General features: G+C 44.0%; 1 protein-coding gene and 1 non-coding gene across 2 annotated transcripts in view; both read right to left on the bottom strand.

Annotated features, from left to right (window-relative positions):
• The window catches only part of OTUD7A (OTU deubiquitinase 7A), a 376,751-nt gene that overhangs the window by 225,542 nt on the left and 132,972 nt on the right, over positions 1 to 18,237 (bottom strand).
• On the bottom strand, positions 950 to 1,056 carry LOC121105571. The gene has a single exon (XR_005838183.1). It is a non-coding gene; the product is annotated as a U6 spliceosomal RNA (small nuclear RNA).

Here is an 18,237-nt window from a genome sequence, read left to right as displayed (position 1 = left end):
TTCAGCAGGGTCACAGGATACAAGATCAATACACAAAGATAAACTGTTATTCCTATACGCTAGCAATGAACCCATGGACACTGAAATTAAAAATACAGTACCATTCACAATCACTCAGTAAACAGATGAAATACTTAGGTATAAATCTAACAAAATATGTACAGGACTTATATGCTTAAACTGTAAAACACTGATGAAAGAAATAAAATGAAGTCTAAATAAATGGAGAGACATATGTGTTCAAGGACTGGAAGACTCAATATTGTAAAGATGTCTCCCTAAAATGACATATAGGTTTAATGTAATTTCTATCAAAACCCCAGCAAGATTTTTGTAGATATAGACAATATGTTATACAATTGATAAGAAAAGACAAAGAAACTAGAAGATCTAAGCAATTTTGAAAAATAAAAATATGGGATTAATCACTCTGCCTGAATTGAAGACTTATTACACAGCTGTAGTTTATTATATGGCTACAAAGACCAACAATACAGAATAGAAAACCCAGAAATAAACCTACACAAGGACAACTGATTTTTTTTGCTTTAGGTGCATTTTTATTACTTCTTTATTTATAATAATTTTTTATTATGTTATGTTAGTCACCATATAGTACATCCCTAGTTTTTGATGTAATGTTCCATGATTCATTACTTGCGTATAACACCCAGTGCACCGTGCAATACGTGCCCTCTTTAATACCCATCACTGGCCTATCCCAATCTCCCCTCCCCCCCCCAAAGCCCTCAGTTTGTTTCCCAGTTTAGTGGCATTTTTACACAGGTTTATTGGGATATAATTCACATACCATACAATTATCCCATTGAAAGTGTATAATTCAATAATTGTTGTAATATTGCATTATTTTTAAAAATTGTGGAAATAAATACATAACATAAAATTTGCAATTGTAACTGTTTTTAAGTGTGCAATTCAGTGGCATTTAAAAAATATGGAGCACTTCATGAATTTAGATGTCATTCTTATACATGGCCTATAGTCATTTTCTCTGTATCACTCCTATTCTTGTGCACATGGTGCCAAAGCGAGTACTGGCCAACTGATTTTTGATAAACGTGGAAAAGTAATCCAATGGAGGAAGGACAGTCTTTTAGGCAAATGGATATGGTTTGCTGATTGCATATCCATTGGCAAAAAAGAAGCCCAAAACAAAACAAACCAAAAAGCCTCAACCTCATATTTTATACAAAAATTAAGTAAAAATGGACTACAGTTCCATATGTAAAACACACACCTATAAAATCGTTAGAAGAAAAAAAAATTGGAGAAAATCTTCAGGATGGAGGGCTTGGTGACAGATCAAAAGCCAAAATCCATAAATTGGACTTTATCGAAATGAAAGCCCTCAGCTCTGGGAAAGACCCTGTTAAGAAGGCAAAATGACAGACTGGGAGACAAGGTTTGCAAACCACAGGCCTGACAAACAACTCCCATCTAGAATATATAAAGAATCTCATCATTCAACTCAAAAAGACAAACAATCCAATTAGAATGTGGGCAAAAGCCCCGAAGAGACCATATATAAAGAACTGCTTTTATCTCTGCTGCTGTCGCCAGTATGTAAATGGAGCACGAAATGATTCAACAGCAGCACCCCAGGCCCACAGGTGCAACTCAGAAAAGGCTGCGGAGAAGGACACCGGCAAGGGACCAAGGTCATGGTGGCCTGTACTACAACTGGGCCTTTCTCAGCAACTGCTGAACAGAGAGACCATGGAACTTCACAGAGATGGAGAAAGGGACTCATGGGAACCTCTCAGCACTGCTGGCACAAGGGCATAACCCAAGGGGCAAAGCCACCCCAGCTGCTCATAGCACTTACATCTGAACTTGAGCCAATTTGAGCTGACACGCAGGCTCTTTTTTTTTTTTTTTTTTTTTTTTTTTTTTGCAGTTATGGCATCTGCCTTCCAAGAGTGCTGCATGGAATGAACAAGGTCCCTGATGGTCCCAAGTGCCCAAGTCATGGATTCCATGATGTGTATTAATGAGTGTTTTATAGCAGTGCTGTGCCGGGCACTGGGGAGAAAGACAAGGTGTTCTTGTTCGCTTGTGTTGGCAAGTTTCCGAGAGTGTAGCCCAGCTACTTCACGGCACTGGTGCCCTGGCATCCATTTTGTTTGGTCAAATGGCCCGCAGGGTCCCGAACTGACACCAGCCCCCTCTTGCAAGCACATGTCCTAGATAGCAGCCTGCAGCCTCACAAGCAAATGCAAGTTCCTGAGATGACTTCTCCAACAGCCCTTGTGATAGGCAGCCTCTGCCATCTTCCAGGGCTTCCCCTCCTGTGCCCCTTCGATAAGACCCTTGTGGAACTTCACAAAACCCTGCTCTTTTTGGTTTGATTGGAAGAATCTGGCCTTATTTCAGCATTCCCTAAAGCATTCCAGCCACCAGACCTAATATGAACCCATGAGCCCCAGATCCTGCTATTTTCTCTCTCTTTGTCTGCACCCTTCCTCGACCTCCCCTTTTGGCCCCTAGAGGCATGCAGGTGCTTCTTCCAGGACCTGTGAGTAATGACCGCTATTTAAATTTCTCTTGTGGTCTTTTTTTTGTTTTGTTTTTGTTTTTAAAGATTTTATTTATTTATTCGACAGAGATAGAGACAGCCAGTGAGAGAAGGAACACAAGCGGGGAGAGTGGGAGAGGAAGAAGCAGGCTCATAGCGGAGGAGCCTGATGTGGGGCTCGATCCCATAACGCTGGGATCACGCCCTGAGCCGAAGGCAGACTCTTAACTGCTGTGCCACCCAGTCGCCCCAACTTGTGGTCTTTTGTTGAATGTGGCTTACCATCAGCCATATTCTGACCCTACTTAACAAATGTTAATTTAACAAAATTAAAGTCCTAACACAGTAAATAAGGAAGAAAGAGTTAAAACTGCCAGGAGGACCTCTCGAGAGGGTGAAATACAAAAGTGGGTCAGAGAATGGCCAACACCTCAATTCAGAAAGGTGTGGTGAGCAAGGCAGCGGTGCCCCTCAGCCATGGCACGCCTGGAAATCCACCTTGAATTAGGAAGAAGGGGTCATAGGAAACATGGGACCACATGCCTGGTCGGCTCTGCACTTCCCTCCACTCACCCCGAAATGAGCTGGCCCTGAACAGGAGCTGTACTTGCGTTTTAACCATGTCTTTTATTTTCTATACTTGATGCTTTGGCATCTTGGGGCCTGGATAACCCTGAAGGGACAGCCCTCCCCAGCGTTAGCCAATTCCTAGGGGTAGTAAAGAACTCATCCTCCAGCACGCCAATCCAGAGTCCACACCCCAACCACTTCCTCTATGGAGGATATGCCAAACCACCGTCCACCTGCCGTAATCCCCCAGGACCAGGTACCAGACAGCTAGGGGCAGCTGCTACACCCCAGGGCCCACTGGAATTATTCACATTCGCCAATCCTAACCCTGCTACCTAGCCTCACCCATTCCTTCCCATGGAAACCACAATATATCCTCTTGCCCATGTTTTCCCTCTGCCTCCTGACAGACCTTGGCCCTTTCCCTGTGGCATGGTGTGCCCCCTTTCCTTGGGCATTGTGATTAACGAACTAATTTTTGAACGTCAGTCACTTCCTGATCTGTTGGCCTTCCTATGCCTCAAACTTTCTATTAATACTATATTCTAAAGCGACTCGTACTTGGGATTATGACTAGCTAAACTTCACATACTCAGCCTCTTTTTCTATAACATGATTCCATCCTTCACAAGACTTTTTGGCTGCTCCATCAAGTTAAAGGGGATCCTTTAGCATATTGATAACGAAATTAAGCCAACTTCCAACTGGTGTCCAGAGTGTGCAAAGAAAATCAGTGCCCACCTTAGAGAGTGAAGCTCGGTGGCACACAGGGTGAGACTGCCCAGCGTGGGGAGTGGGGGGGTACGATGCCAGGTCCAGAGCAGAGTTTGGGGATGCTGAGTATTCCGCCCATTCTGTCTGTAGTTCAGACGAGGTCACACGCAGAGCGGAAGTGCTGAAGTGACCAAGATAGAATGAGAATGAGCAGTGAGGAAATGAGCCTCAAGCTCAGTGTTAACCAGCTGGTTCATGGGCTGGTGAAAGCTTGATTTTCCGAACCAGTAATGGGACAAGCCCACCATGCAAAGGCGTGACAGATGAGAAAGGCTGATATTCCAGCAGGCCTTTGACTCGACAGGGGTGGGAAATAGGCTATTGGTGCTCAGTTACTCCTTCAGGGTGTAGACCAGGGTGATGTCATGGCTTTGTCTACACCCCCTGCTTCAGCCGGTCTCGGGGAGCTGGCTCCACTCCACAAGCAGTACAGTGCCTCTGGCGACGATGACACGCTGCTGTGTCTGAGCGGCTCACTTTCTTCCCTGTGCTTTAAAGCACGCTGCCTCGTCCTAAATCCCCAGCTCAAAATTGTTTTTCTTCTTTTCTCCTCCCACTCCCTTGCCTTACTTCTTATCACTAATCTTCATAATTCTGCCAACTTCACTTGCTATAAATCACTTTGAAGTCACCTGGTTCTGCAGGGGGAATAAAATCTAAATTGCATGATGATATCTGTAATACCTACAAAGCCTTGAAAATAGGAAAATACAAACTCAAGAATGGGAAAGCTTTTACCTCCCTAACACTACTTAGAATGAGGTATTTTTCTCCTAGCAAAGTTGCAAAACTCCACTAATTTTAAGTCTGAGAATTGATTCCACGGTTTGCACTGAGGTTCCATGGTTTGCACTGAGAACAACACATTTGAGATAACCAGGAATGATGCACTGGTGTCATCTCAGATGGGGGTGCTTCAGCTGCGTTCTTTGAGGCTCTCCCTGTGGGTAAATTCTGAGTCGCTGGGAGGCCATGGACCAGGACAGTGGCCCCAAAGGGGATTTTTCCTTCCTCCCTCAGCAGATGGGTATTGTGCTTCTCTCTCCATTTCCTGGGCAAAGACCTTTAGAGCACTTACAATGGCGTGCCAAGGAAGGACAGCTGTGCAGCAGGACCACTGTGGGGTCCTGCCCTGGAGGCCCATCTGGGACACCTGACGTGGGTCTGACAGGTAGTACTAAGTAGGGAGTTAGCTGCCCAGGTAAAGACTCCAGGACCCTGAATGAACATGACATGGGAATGTAATCAAAATGCAACTTAATTTTTGCCTCTTTCTGACCTCCTATTTTAAGGAGGGAATTCAGCTGAGGAAATTCAGAAGAGTTGTTCTTTCCACTGGATGGGAATCTGGCATACGCCCTGACTTACAAACACAGTCTGCATCCTAAGTAGAATGTATTCTGTCCACTGTGTTAATTACACCTCCATCTCTCAATCTTCATTTAAGGTAAGCCTTCTCCTCCCGCCCCTCTAAGCCTGGCCTGGGGGCTCCTGCCTGCTAGAAAGGGGTGAACCCTGGCATATTTTGCTAAATTTGAGGCAGGGGAAGGGAAGCTTGCACTGAGGGCTCCCCAGACCCCACCTTATGCCCCTAGACCTGACAGAGCTTATCACTAGGAAACATCATTAATAGGGTCAAAAGCAAACCAAAGAAAGATAGAAAAGTTCACTGACAGCCACAGAATCAAGAAAGAAGTCAATAAGAAATAGTTAATCCAATAGAAAAATGGTATCTGAACACTTCATAAGGGGGCACCTGAACAGCTAACAATCAATTAAGATTTGCTCAGCTTCATCAGTTACCCCAAAAATTAAATGAAAATCACAATTAGATACCTGCCAGATGTAAAACTACTAAGAGAAAAAAACCCAAGTGTTGGTGAAGATGTGAAGCAACTGGACCCTTCCTCCAGGGCTAGTGAGAGCGTAACTGGTTCAACACTTCTGGAAGATTACTTGGCAGTATCTACGAAAACCGATCACACATATACCCTTACGAGCAGCAATTTCAATACTTGGTATATACCCGGCCACAATGTGTACACACGTGCACCCGAGCATTTGGAAAGTATTTGCATAGCAGTTTCACTCACAGAGCTAAGAACCAGAAGCAACCCAAATGAGTCCCAATGGCAAAACGGATAAATTGGTACATGTGCACACACGGAAAAGGAGTATATGTAAGTAGCATGGTATGAATGAACGACCTGCTGCTACATACAACACGCTATTTCATTCATCACATGAAGTTTACAAATAACCTACAGACTAGAAGTCACAACAGTGGATGGAGTGGATGGAGAAACAACGGGGTGGTGGGGAAAAACACCAGGGGGGCAGAACGGGTGCAGCTAACGAGGTATGTTTTGGTCTGAGTCGTGGGTGATTGCAAGCGGATATTTGCATTCCTGTAACTCATGAGGCTGTGCATTTTGATGTGCGTTTTTCTGTAGGTACGTTATACTTCAACAAAAAAGATGGGCAATGAAAATCTGCGGACCATAAAAGAGCCCTTACGTAAACCTAATAAATACGCTCAAAAAGGACTTCTCCACTCCAACTCTTGTCTACACACGTTTTCGAAAAACAGCCTTCCTGGCACCTAGCTGGGCATTTGCTAGCATGCTATTGATCATTTCACTCAGTCTGAGCACTTTTATTCACATCAGCAAACCACAGTCTGCACCTTCCTCCAAGCCTTTCTCCCCACAGCCAGACAGATCTTTAAAAGATACAAATTACATCACATAATTCCCTGTTTGAAGCCCACCAAGAGCTTCCCACCGCATTGGAATAAAATCCAGACTGTTTCTCAGCCTTTCATGTCTTTGTCTCTCTGTCCTGCACAGCCTGCTGCGCCCACCTCTCCGGGCTGACCGGGGACCAGGGCCGTCCGGGGGCAACACTTCAGGTCTGTCCCCCACCCATGTGGGGTTCCTTCCACAGCCTTTCCTGCACTTGTGACTGGCTTTGCCAGAACAGCCTCCACAGGGCTTCCCAACCTTTTCCTTTCGTTCCAAGCTTCTGCATCAACCTCAGCACTGCTGAGCAGCCTTCTTTACTCCCGTCGAAACTGCCCTCCCCTTTATTTTATTACACCAATTACTACATCATCTGTAATAACACTGCCCAGCCATCCATTCATCTGTCCATTCAGCCTGTGTGTGTGCCCTCTGGAGAATCTAAGCTCTGGGAATTTGCCAGTTTTGTCTCCCTGGGACCTAGCACATAGCACAGCTCAGGGTGATAGGTCCTTAGTAAAAGTATGTTGAGGAAGTTAGGGAAAATTATAAAGGCAACTAACCATTCAGTGTATTCCTCTGCTTTACACCTGAGCACTGCCTCCTAAGCTCCAAAGTGAACCTTTCTTGAAGACTGCACTGCCACTGCAACAAAATTGCAGAGTTCTTCCGGGCTCCGCAGGGCGCCGCATACTGACCTTACACCAAGACAGGGCACTGCCCACATTTTAGTGGGGGATGGAGACACACATTAGTGCAGTTCCTACTGGTATGTGATGAAGTTATATCATTGTAAAAAAATATTACGAAAATGAAACCAATCATTTGGGGGGGGGTCCGGGGTCAGGAATCCAAGAAACAACCAGAAGAAAAGCATTTTGAAAGGTTTACTGGTAACTATTCCGATCTACTAATTTTTTAAAAAAATATTACTTAATTAGGGGTACCTGGGTGGCTCAGTCAGTGAAGTGTCAACTCTTTTTTTTTTTTTAAAGACTTTATTTATTTATTTGACAGAGAGAGACACAGCCAGTGAGAGAGGGAACACAAGCTAGCGGAGTGGGAGAGGAAGAAGCAGGCTCTCAGCGGAAGAGCCTGACGTGGGGCTCAATCCCATAACGCCGGGATCACGCCCTGAGCTGAAGGCAGACGCTTAACCGCTGTGCCACCCAGGCGCCCCATGAAGTGTCAACTCTTGATTTCATTTTTTTTGTCCTTTAAATTAATTTTACTTTTTATTTTACATGAATTAGTTCATTTATTGATGGATAATGACAATTGAAAGAGGAAATTAAAATAAGGATCATGTTTTAGGAGGTCAGGTGGGAGGCTCGACTCTTGATTTCAGCTCAGGTCATGATCTCAGGGTTCTGGGATTGAGCCCCACAAAGGGCTCCCTGCTCAGTGGGGAGTCTGTCTCCCTCTCCTGACCCTCTCCCTGCGCTCTCTCACTCTGTCTTTCCCTCTCAAATAAGTAAACCTTTAAAAAATATTGCTTAATTATTTCAATAATGTAGCTTGTTTTAACACCTTTATCCTGTGGTCTGAAATATTACATCATCGAGATGCACTGGCAAAGAAAACGGACTAAATAATCGTGCATGAAGTGTGAGTGGGCACCACCCTCAGAAGAAACAGGGCAGAAAGGAGCAGGGACCAGCAAAACGCGCACACTTGGACCAACAAGAGCGCTGTGAGAATGTCCTGCGGCAAAGAAAGGAGGCGCACCCTCATGGTGCTCAAAGACCTTTGCTACTGCATCACGAGAACACGCTGGACACAACGTGAGGACCCAGCAACGAGGAACATTGTTAGGAAATCTGGTCTATCAACTTCAGTGGCACATTTTTCAGATATTAAAAGTTATCTAAAAAATGAAGACAACCAAATGGCATGTTCTCTGTGATGGACTTTGTTTTGCTTTTTAAAGATTTTTCATTTATTTATTTGAGAGGGAGTGAGAGAGAGAAAGCATGAGCCGGGGCGTGGGGGGGGCAGTGGAAGATGGAGAAGCAGACTTTCCACGTAGCAGGGAGCCCGACGTGGGGCTCCATCCCAGGACCCTGGGATCAGGACCTGAGCCGAAGGCAGACGCTTCACCAACTGAGCCACCCGGGCGCCCCTCTGTGACGTGCTTTGTAAAATCTGTGCATATGACACAGAGAAATCTGAACAGGTTATTTTGCTCTGAAAGCCACCCAGGGGCCTACACCATTTCACATGAACTATGAAGATGGCAGAAGTCACCAATATACCACTGTGACACAGTGCAAATGGCCTTCTTTGACTTAATGTTGTCTACTTGGCTTGAAATTTTTAAAATTTTGAAATAATTCCAGACATACAGAAAAGTTGCAAAAACAGGACAAAGAATTCCCATTTACCTACATACAACTAGACACCCCAAATGTTAAAGTTTTACATTTATTTTATTATTCTTTCTATGTATGAGTCTAACCTATTCTTTCTATGTATGAGTCTAACCTAAAGATCCTATTCAAGTTTCACCCGTTGTCCCAACAATGTCCTTTGTTGCAAAACAGTTGTTTTCTGGTCCGGGATCCCACATGTGTCTAATCTAGTTTTCGAAAATCTGAAAGAGCTTCTCAGTCTTTCATTTCATGACCTTGACATCCTACTTAGGTATGGAATGTCCCTCCGTTTGGGTCTCTCCTGTGATGCCTCATGCTTAGGGTCATTGTACATTTTTGACAGGAATATAACAGAAGTGGGGTTCTGCCCCAAGTGCCCATGCACCAGGAGACACATGACGCCTATTGGGCTCTATTTGGGCTCATCCCTGATGATGCTGATTTCAATCCCTGGCTTAAGAGGATGTCTGTCTGTTTCCTCCACTATAGTGTTACTATGTCTTCATTTGTAATTCATATTACCTTGCATGGAGACACTTTGTGTCAATATTCTACATCTCATTAAATTTGCCTCCACCAGCTTAGCACTCAGTGATATCCTTGTCTACAACAGTTAAAACTTCGGTGGTTGTCAAATGGTGATTTTCTAGTTCCTTTCTTTCTTCTACATTTATTAGCTGGTATATAAGAGAAAGCTTTTCTATAGGAGAAAGCTTTTCCTTACCCCCTTCCTATTTATTTCTCGATTTATTCCTTTATTTACATTAGTACATACATATTTTTCTTTTTTTAAAAGATTTTATTTATTTATTTGAGAGAGAGAATGAAAGAGAGAGAACACAAGAGGGGGGAAGGTCAGGGGAGAAGCAGACTCACTGCTGAGCAGGGAGCCCAATGTGGGACTCGATCCTGGGACTCCAAGATCATGACCTCAGCCGAAGGCAGACGCTTAACCAATTGAGCCACCCAGGTGCCCCCGCATGCATTTTTCTTTACTAAGAATCGCTATCTATTTAATAAGTAATAACTTGCGGCTGTTATGATTAGTTTGAGGCTCACATTGTCCCAGTGTCCACCTGACTTTCCCCCATCGCTCTTTGATGATGTGTTTTTTCCTTAAATTCTAGTTATGCAAACACACCATGCTTCTCTGACTCTCTTCTCACGGCACCCCCTATTTCTTCTTATGGATAATTCCTATTACTCTTTATTAGGAGCCAATTTAGTAAGTTTCCCCAACTTATCTTACCCTCCCTTCTCAAATCTTGCTATGACCTCAATTACCTTCATGTTTCTCTTCCATCCCATACTCTGTCCACTTGTTTAGGCTTAAATAATGGGGTTTGTGACTTACATTTCTTTCTTACTCCTGTAAAGAACGTATCTGGTCCATGTGAGGTGCTCAATAAATGTTTGCTGAATAAGTGAATAGGGAAATAACAAAACAACAGTGGAAATCCTCTTATTCTACACTACAGGGTTCTATATATTTGATCAAGTCTCATAACTTTGTTGTTGAGATCTTCCATATCCTTGCTAAATTTTTCCTGTTGTTTGAAGTTACTGAGAAAGCCAGATTAGTTTCTCACTACGATTTGCATTCTTACTTCATGTGCTGAGACTTGGGGCATAATGTTTTAAATTCCGTCTTCAGTTTCGGTCCCAAGAGATTCCCTTTCTCAATAACTTGGATGTGTAACATACATTTCAAAGAAACACGTCCCACACACAGCTTCAGAGAGTCTGATATTTCTTTCCAAATCAACCTTCCTGGAATCTCTGTCTCTGTTCAGGGCAACACCAGGCTTCGCTTTCTTATGGCCAAAGACTGCAGGAATCAATGTGAACGTTTTCTTTCCCACTCCACATCTGGCCCGTCGGCAAGTCCCGTTGGGTTCTAAACACAATTTGAACACTGGCCTGCCTGCTTCTCATGGATCCCACTGCCCCCGTCCTCAACCAAGCATGGTCCTTTCTTACCTGCATTATTCACTGCAACTGTCTCCTCACTAGTCTCCTTTCCCAGAAAGGCTAAACCCTAGTTTCAAAACAGCAGCCACAGGGATCGTGCTAACCCTAAGCTGTATCAAGTCCTCCTGCCCAGGACCCTCCAATGATGTCCCATCTTACTTAGAGGAAAAGCTAAAATTCCTACAAGGTCTGATAATGCTTCTGAGGACATGGTGCTTGGTTCCAATCTGATCACATCTGCTTCTCCCTCTTCTCTCCCCACCAGCCATACTCTCCCTGAATGTTTCTTCTTCCTGGGACAGACATCCCTCTCCTGCCCCCCTCCCTCCACTCCTCCTCCAGATCCTCCTCACAATCACCTCCTGGTGAGGCCTCCCCAGACCCCCTTGTCTAAATGCTCAATTCCCCCTGTGGGTCTTCAGGGCTTCAAATCTCTGTTCTCTGCTTTACTTGCTCCCTTCAGCACTGATCGCTCACAATCTATACATTACACATATATTGTCTTTTTTGGTCCATTTCCCCATCAAAATATAGTTTCCATGAGGACATGGAGCTCTGTTTGTTCACTAATACATCGTGCCTGACCCAAAACAGGTACACAATACATACTTTAAAAATTAAATTGAAATGCAATGAGTTCTATGTCTGAAAGGATGTTTCTAACTTCTTAGTCCACTTTTCTAGTTAGAGGAACAGTTTTCAATGTATCTAGTGTAGTGTTCTTTGGAAATCTATGGCGTGTCTTCTATCTAAAAGGAAAAACAGGTGGACTTGGGCTGCTCTTTACTCTTAAATCAGGTTGAAAAACTGTCAAGGTACTGCTCATCTCTAAGCAAAGGGAATCCAATATCATGTGAGAGACAATCAGACAAACTCATCTGTCCTTTTTTAGGTTTTGTTTTGTTTTTAAGCTAAAATATGAATACAGTTTTTAAGAAGAGAATAAGGAGTGTAGCTGATCCTTGTAAAGGCTTAACGACAATATATATGTTAATATTAATGATAAATAATTAAAGTATTCTAAACAGAGAAAGAATGGTGAAGGAGTTTATAGCCACTCAGAAGACACTACCAGAGAGGTGTGGCGTGATTCGCCCACATCTTACAGACAGTTTCAGCAACGTCCTTCTGTGTCACATCCTATAAAATGCCTATTTCTATATAATCAGTGTGTGTTATCTTGAGATAATCAGGGTGCAACAGTACAGCATTAGACAGCTGATAGTTTTACAATGGCGGGGGGGAGTTATGAGAACAATATCATTAGGTTTAAGTGAAGTCAAAGTCGATGCTGCTTCAAATGCATATTTCGTAAGAGCTCCAGGCCTCTGGGCTGCTATCACTTGTGTCCCGCACAAAGTAAGTGGGCTCAGGTAATTTCTTCCATTTTCATGTTCCTGTTATTTTCTACATCAATACGCCTTTTGTGCTCTCCTCCCTCAGGGCACAATCTTCAGGCACAGTTAGGCTTTGAAAGCATTTTTCAAGAACAAAAATTGAAAATGAACTAAAAAACCTTACTACTCATTTTCTCTGGCATCCTTTGTGAAAGTCACTAAGAATTTCGTCTAGCGCAAAATAAGGTAATGATTTCTAAATCAATGTGACCATTACTTGGCTTCCTTTTTCTGCCCATAAAGTTAACATTTTATATTAAGTTAATGAAGGACACTGGAAATATCATGTGACTACCGCCCCCGGAGAAGCCAGGCCACAGCTGCTGTGCACAGCGTGCACGTGTACAGAAGAAAAGGCAAATGTTCTGCACGTCAGCCTCCACGTTGAACCTGGGGCTCCCTGAGCTCATGGCCAGTGTATTTGTCATCAAATTCCTCACATGTGACTTGAAGTATGTGCTCAATAAAAATCCACTGACGGAGTGAATGAATACATAACTGGAGAGACAGCATCTGGGTATGTAAACAGTTGTCGGAGCATAGCGGCTGGCCACAACCTATGGTAAAACCTCATCCTTCCCTCCCTGTGTGAATTCTGGGCATTTAGCCCAGACATACGATGGGGGAACAAAAGGCTTTGTGATCTTTCTGAAGTCAACGAAGGAAGGGAAGAAAGCAGTTCACCCAGAACCCATGGCAGGAACTGGGGGAGGGCATGGGCACGGAGATCTGATCGGTAGGGAGAGGATGGCCCCCAAAGCACACCTATCCCTTCTCACCTCAGCAGCCCTGGAAGAGCTGTGAGGTTTCTGAGGCTGACACAACTCCCCCCTGGAGAAAACCAGGCTGTCTGGGTCCCCACAATAAGGATGTAGAAATGACACAAACCTGCTTGGTAGATGTTCATGGACTTCTCAGGAAGTGGGCAGCTCCTCATGGACGCCCACTAGCTAGCTCTGAAAGCTCCCCTGGCTGGAAACTGCAGGTGTGCAAACATGCTTCTGAATGCACTCGCAGCTTTCATGCCCAGCCGTGTGGCTCGGCGTGACAGTTGGAGCAGTGGTCCTAGAGGCCATGACAGGATGAGGCCTGCAAGCCGCCACCACCCCAGGAGCGTGAGGAGACGAGAGAGCTACAGAGCATTACAATCTTCTCAGAATTTTTTCCTGGTTATTCCTTGTGGTTATTTTTTAAAATCACCTAAATCACACACACACACACACACACACACACACACACACAACACACACAAATTATGTGTGTAAGAAATTATGTGGGGGCAAAAAGCGAAAACCTTCCTATGCCAGGGTCTACTCCTGATGGCAGATGGAACCTCTAAAGAGCCTGTCCAGAGTCTCCAGCAGCTGTGGTGCTGGGCTGCTTCGGAGCCATGTGGGGGCTGCAGGATGTTCAGGTGAAAAGGACCCCAGTTCCACCATGTCCACTCCTGAACTTACTGATGACAAAACAGGCCAGGGCAACATAAAATGACACCCCAGGGACAGGACCACACATGAAGGATCCAGGGCTTTCAGCTGGCTATTGTTTATGAAGCTCTGGGTTCCTGATCTGACTGTCCTGGCAGCTGTGACCCCAGCCCCTGGTCTCCTTGACAATAGTGTGGATGAGAATAGAGTAGGAGAGATGCTGCTGGTGGGACATGATGCTGAAGAGGGAGCTGGGGGTGGGGGTGGGAAGAGGCAAGGACCAGGAGCCCCGCCAGAGAGGAGGGGAGACCCTGCAGCACCTCAGGAGCCCATGATGGCCAGGTGAGGCCAGGAGGCCACGTCAGGGGCCTTCTCCTCTCAGATCCCTCGGCCTGGCCTGCACAGCACAATTTACCTTTGATGGTGGTACCAGTGTTATTGAGGACACAACTGACCACTGCCGGAATCTACACTCCACCCCTCACTTGTATGACATCGTGGCGGGCTGTGGTGGGGTTGGGGGTGGGCAGGGAACTTCAGCTAAGGGACCAGCCTTGCAGAAAGAAACGCTGGTCCTACATCCTTCTGGACCTTTCCTTTACAAGCATATAATTAACATACCAAGGATACAATTAAGATCATGTTATATAGTCTTGGGTGGCTTGTTTCTCATAACCATGGCTGTTTTCCCACGCTGGCAAACAGAGCTCATTCATTCCCCCACCACTGGCCATGTAACTTTCCATTGGGTAGATGTACCAGGATTCACTGAGCTGCTCCCTTGCCTTGGGCTTTGTCTTATTACAAAACAAGAGTGAAATGGGGACCCTTGTCCAGGTATGTTGGCCTGCACAGGCAGAAATAGCTATAGGTAACATTTCTGAAAGTGGAAGTGGTTGTTAAAATGGAATTAAATGTTAGGGACATCTGGGTAGCTTAGGTTGGTGAAGCGTCTGCCTTCGGTTCAGGTCATGATCCCTGGCATCGAACCCCACATCAGGCTCCCTGCTCATCAGGGAACCTCTTTCTCCCTCTGCCTGCCATTCCCCCTGCTTGTGCTCTCTCTCTCTGACAAATAAATAAATTCTTTAAAAAAATGGAATTAGATGTTAAATTAGATAGACACTAGCACATGGTCCTTCGTGAATCACATGGAAAAAGAATGTTTAACTGTGTGAGGTGATGCGTGTCCATTAAACTTACTGTGGTCATCATTTCACAATATGTACATATAGCAAACGCTTATATTGTACATCTTCTACAATGTTATATGTCAATTATAGCTAAAAAAAGAGAGAAGATAAATTTCACTAAAATTAAAAAAAAATCACGCCAACTTACATACCACCACCCACAAACCATGTGAGTGTGCCTCCCACACCCTCGCCAAGACTGGACACCTTCAGTGTTTTAGATATTGGCCAGCTAGGTGAACAAAATGTGGTACCTCTGAGTTTATTTTTTTTTAAATTTGCACTTTTCTGATTATTCATGGATTGATAATCTTTTCACTTGCTGCAGGCCATTTTTATTTCTTCTGTGAACTTCCTGTGTATACTTTCTGATTAATTTTACTTGTTTATTTTTCTTATTGATTTGAGGCACTCTCTCTGTATTACAGATATTAAATTTTTAATTAATTTCTCACCATTGGTTGCTTATCTTTTCCTTTTTTATGATCACTTTCACCCATAAAAGTAGAAACTTTAATTAAATAAAATCTGCATTGTTTCTCTTCTACATTTTGTAAGTTTTGTGGCTTGCTTAGAAAGCCCTTCCCCCCAAATAAAGGCTATTCTCTGATATTTCTTTTTAATAGTTCTTATAGTGTTTCTCCCCCAAATGCTCATACCTGAATACACCTGGAATGAACATCTGCATGTATAAGAGATTTAGGTAGTGAATTGCTTCCATATGGATAACCAAGTGTTACTTCATGGTCTAGTTACATGGTCGACCCTTTCATCACTGGTTTAAAATAACACGTTTATCATATACTAAATATGCCTTTGATGCAATCCTAAAACAAGGAGTGGGTGGTAGGAGCTTTGGTGAAGCAGGTGAGGGCTTCAAGGAACTAAGATTCAGTTTCTGTTGCTCACAGAATGGAAACTCATGTAGAAGCTAAGGTAGGTGGTTACCTGTGAATGCCTGAGATGGTATCTTCTACAGCCACAGGACAAGGGCACTGATGGCGGCATCGACCATCCTTGGTCCTAAGACCAAAGGGAACAGAGTGACTGACTTTCCCTGAAGGAATGTTCTCTGGATTATGGTTGTTCTAAGACTGCAGCTGCCAGCCCCAAGGAGGCCATGATTTTCAATGCTCTCTTCTGCAAAATGAGAGGAGCCAAGACCAGAAGATCAATAGATGGTATAGCCCCTGTTGGGAAGCACTGGGGCCAGGTTAAGGGTAAGGGACCCTCACAGCCTCTGCCCAATGGAATTCGAGAATTTCTATGGCCAGTGACAGCCGCCTTTTCCCCATTGTAGAAGAGCTCATGGTGGTTATGCTGTTCTGTTCCCCTGCTCTGTGTGAGGGGTGTGGGGAGGCATGTGTATGTGTGTGTGTGTGTGTGTGTGTGTGTGTGTGTGCGTGCGTGTGTATGGTTTAGTGTGGTATGTGTGGTTGTGTGAGTGTAGTATGTACAGTTGTGTGTGTGTGTGTGTGTGTGTGTGTGTGTGTGCAAGGGTTGCGGGGTGCCAGCTAATCTGTCTTTAAGTCTACAGATCTTCAGAGTAAGAGAAGTCATATCTGGATCTTGCAAAGCAACTACTAGATGGACATCATATAGGTTTCCATATGCAAATGTTGAAAAAGTACATTTATTTGACATTAATTAGTTAAATTAATTATGCAAATGCAAAAATTAAAAACAGCAATCCTTGACTTTGAAGTTGATGGGACTTCAGAGTTGTCTCTCATGGGGAGCAATTACATTTGCTATTTGTGTGAAAAGACTGAATCAAATATTTGGTGACCAGAAAGGTGGACTGTGGTGGACATTAAACCTGTTCACTGATATCTGAGTGTCTTCTGCTTCTGGGCACTCAGAAGAATTGTACTTCCTGGCTTTCCTGAGGCAATACATGGAAGACACATATATATACACTTTCTTGGCCAATGAAACATGAGGTGAGGTGATGCGTGTAATTCTGAGTCAATACAAATAATTGCTAGGCCTCAACTCTTCAGTCCTTCCCTTCCTCCTGCCACCAAGCCTGGTGACATTCCAGATGGTAGTTGTTCTGTCATCCTGTGTGAGAGTGACATGAAGCAAGCTCCTAGCAGACCCATGAAAATAAACCTCTGTGCGTGAAGCCTCTGAGATTGGGGGGCTGTTTGTTACTGTATCTAGCTTAAGCTAATTGATATACCAAGTATTTCCATTCATCTCCAGGGCTCCAAGCATCTCTATACTGATGATTCTCAGATTTATAATTTTAGCTTGGTCTACATCCCTTGAGCTAGAAACTTTCTTTTCAGTAATTCTTATCTCCTGAAATATCATTTACACACCAGTGTCTTCCAAATTTCAAACACTCCAATTTAACACCTCTCCAGGACACCATATTTCATTCCTGCATGGTGTTTGCATTAGCCTGGACTCTTGAAACTGAATAAAAACACTGTCCTTGTCTCCTGAATTTTGCTTTTAAATCGACCAGTATCGCCCAATATAAAAAGGACCTCTGAAAATGTCAAAGCACACACACACACACACACACACACACATACACACACACTGAAAAAAAAGTGTTTACATTTCCTTTCCTCACACAAGTAGCAAGGCTGGAATAAATGTAATAATTAAAAAGGATAACCTGCACAGTAGAGCTAGGAAAGAAGGGAAAAATAAAGGTAGATGCAGCTTTATCATGTCAAACAGAAAATGCAAAAATTGAGAACAGGATGTTATTGTACATAATCAGTAACCTTCTTCAACAATCACAGCTGAGAAGCAAGTGAAAACTGAAACCAGCCATGTTCCTAAGACATATATTTCTCAAGGAATACGCCCTTGAGGACACTGCTCATGGAAGGCCCATAAGTCACCAGGAAACTGCATCAGGAGTCCCAGTAGCTGCAATGAGTCATGGCACCCACCAGCCAAGAGCAAATTCTGAAGGAGATCTGAATGTGAGAGCCAATGGTGGCGGGTCAAGGTTCTCTTTGTCAACACTTTGCAATGGGAACCATTTTCTAGGAAAGTTGTCTGAATCTAAGATGGAAAATGACAGCAGTAACAGAAAAACACCCTCGACCTGCCTCAGTACGTCCTATCAAGAGACATGGAAAAGGTCTGAAATTTCCACTTACCATCTCCCATCAAGCTTATTTTGACCCATAATCAGAATGGTGAGGCCAACTGTGATGGAGATGGGAGGTTGTGGGTTGGGGCCATGCCATCTTGGGCAGCCTTTAGGAATACCATGCTAGGTCCAGGT

This window comes from Ursus maritimus, unplaced genomic scaffold, assembly GCF_017311325.1.
Source record: "Ursus maritimus isolate PB19 unplaced genomic scaffold, ASM1731132v1 scaffold_27, whole genome shotgun sequence".
In the NCBI taxonomy this organism is placed as follows: domain Eukaryota; kingdom Metazoa; phylum Chordata; class Mammalia; order Carnivora; family Ursidae; genus Ursus; species Ursus maritimus.
The sequence above is the reverse complement of the archived record's forward strand: the minus strand, read 5'-3'. Positions and strand labels throughout refer to the sequence as shown.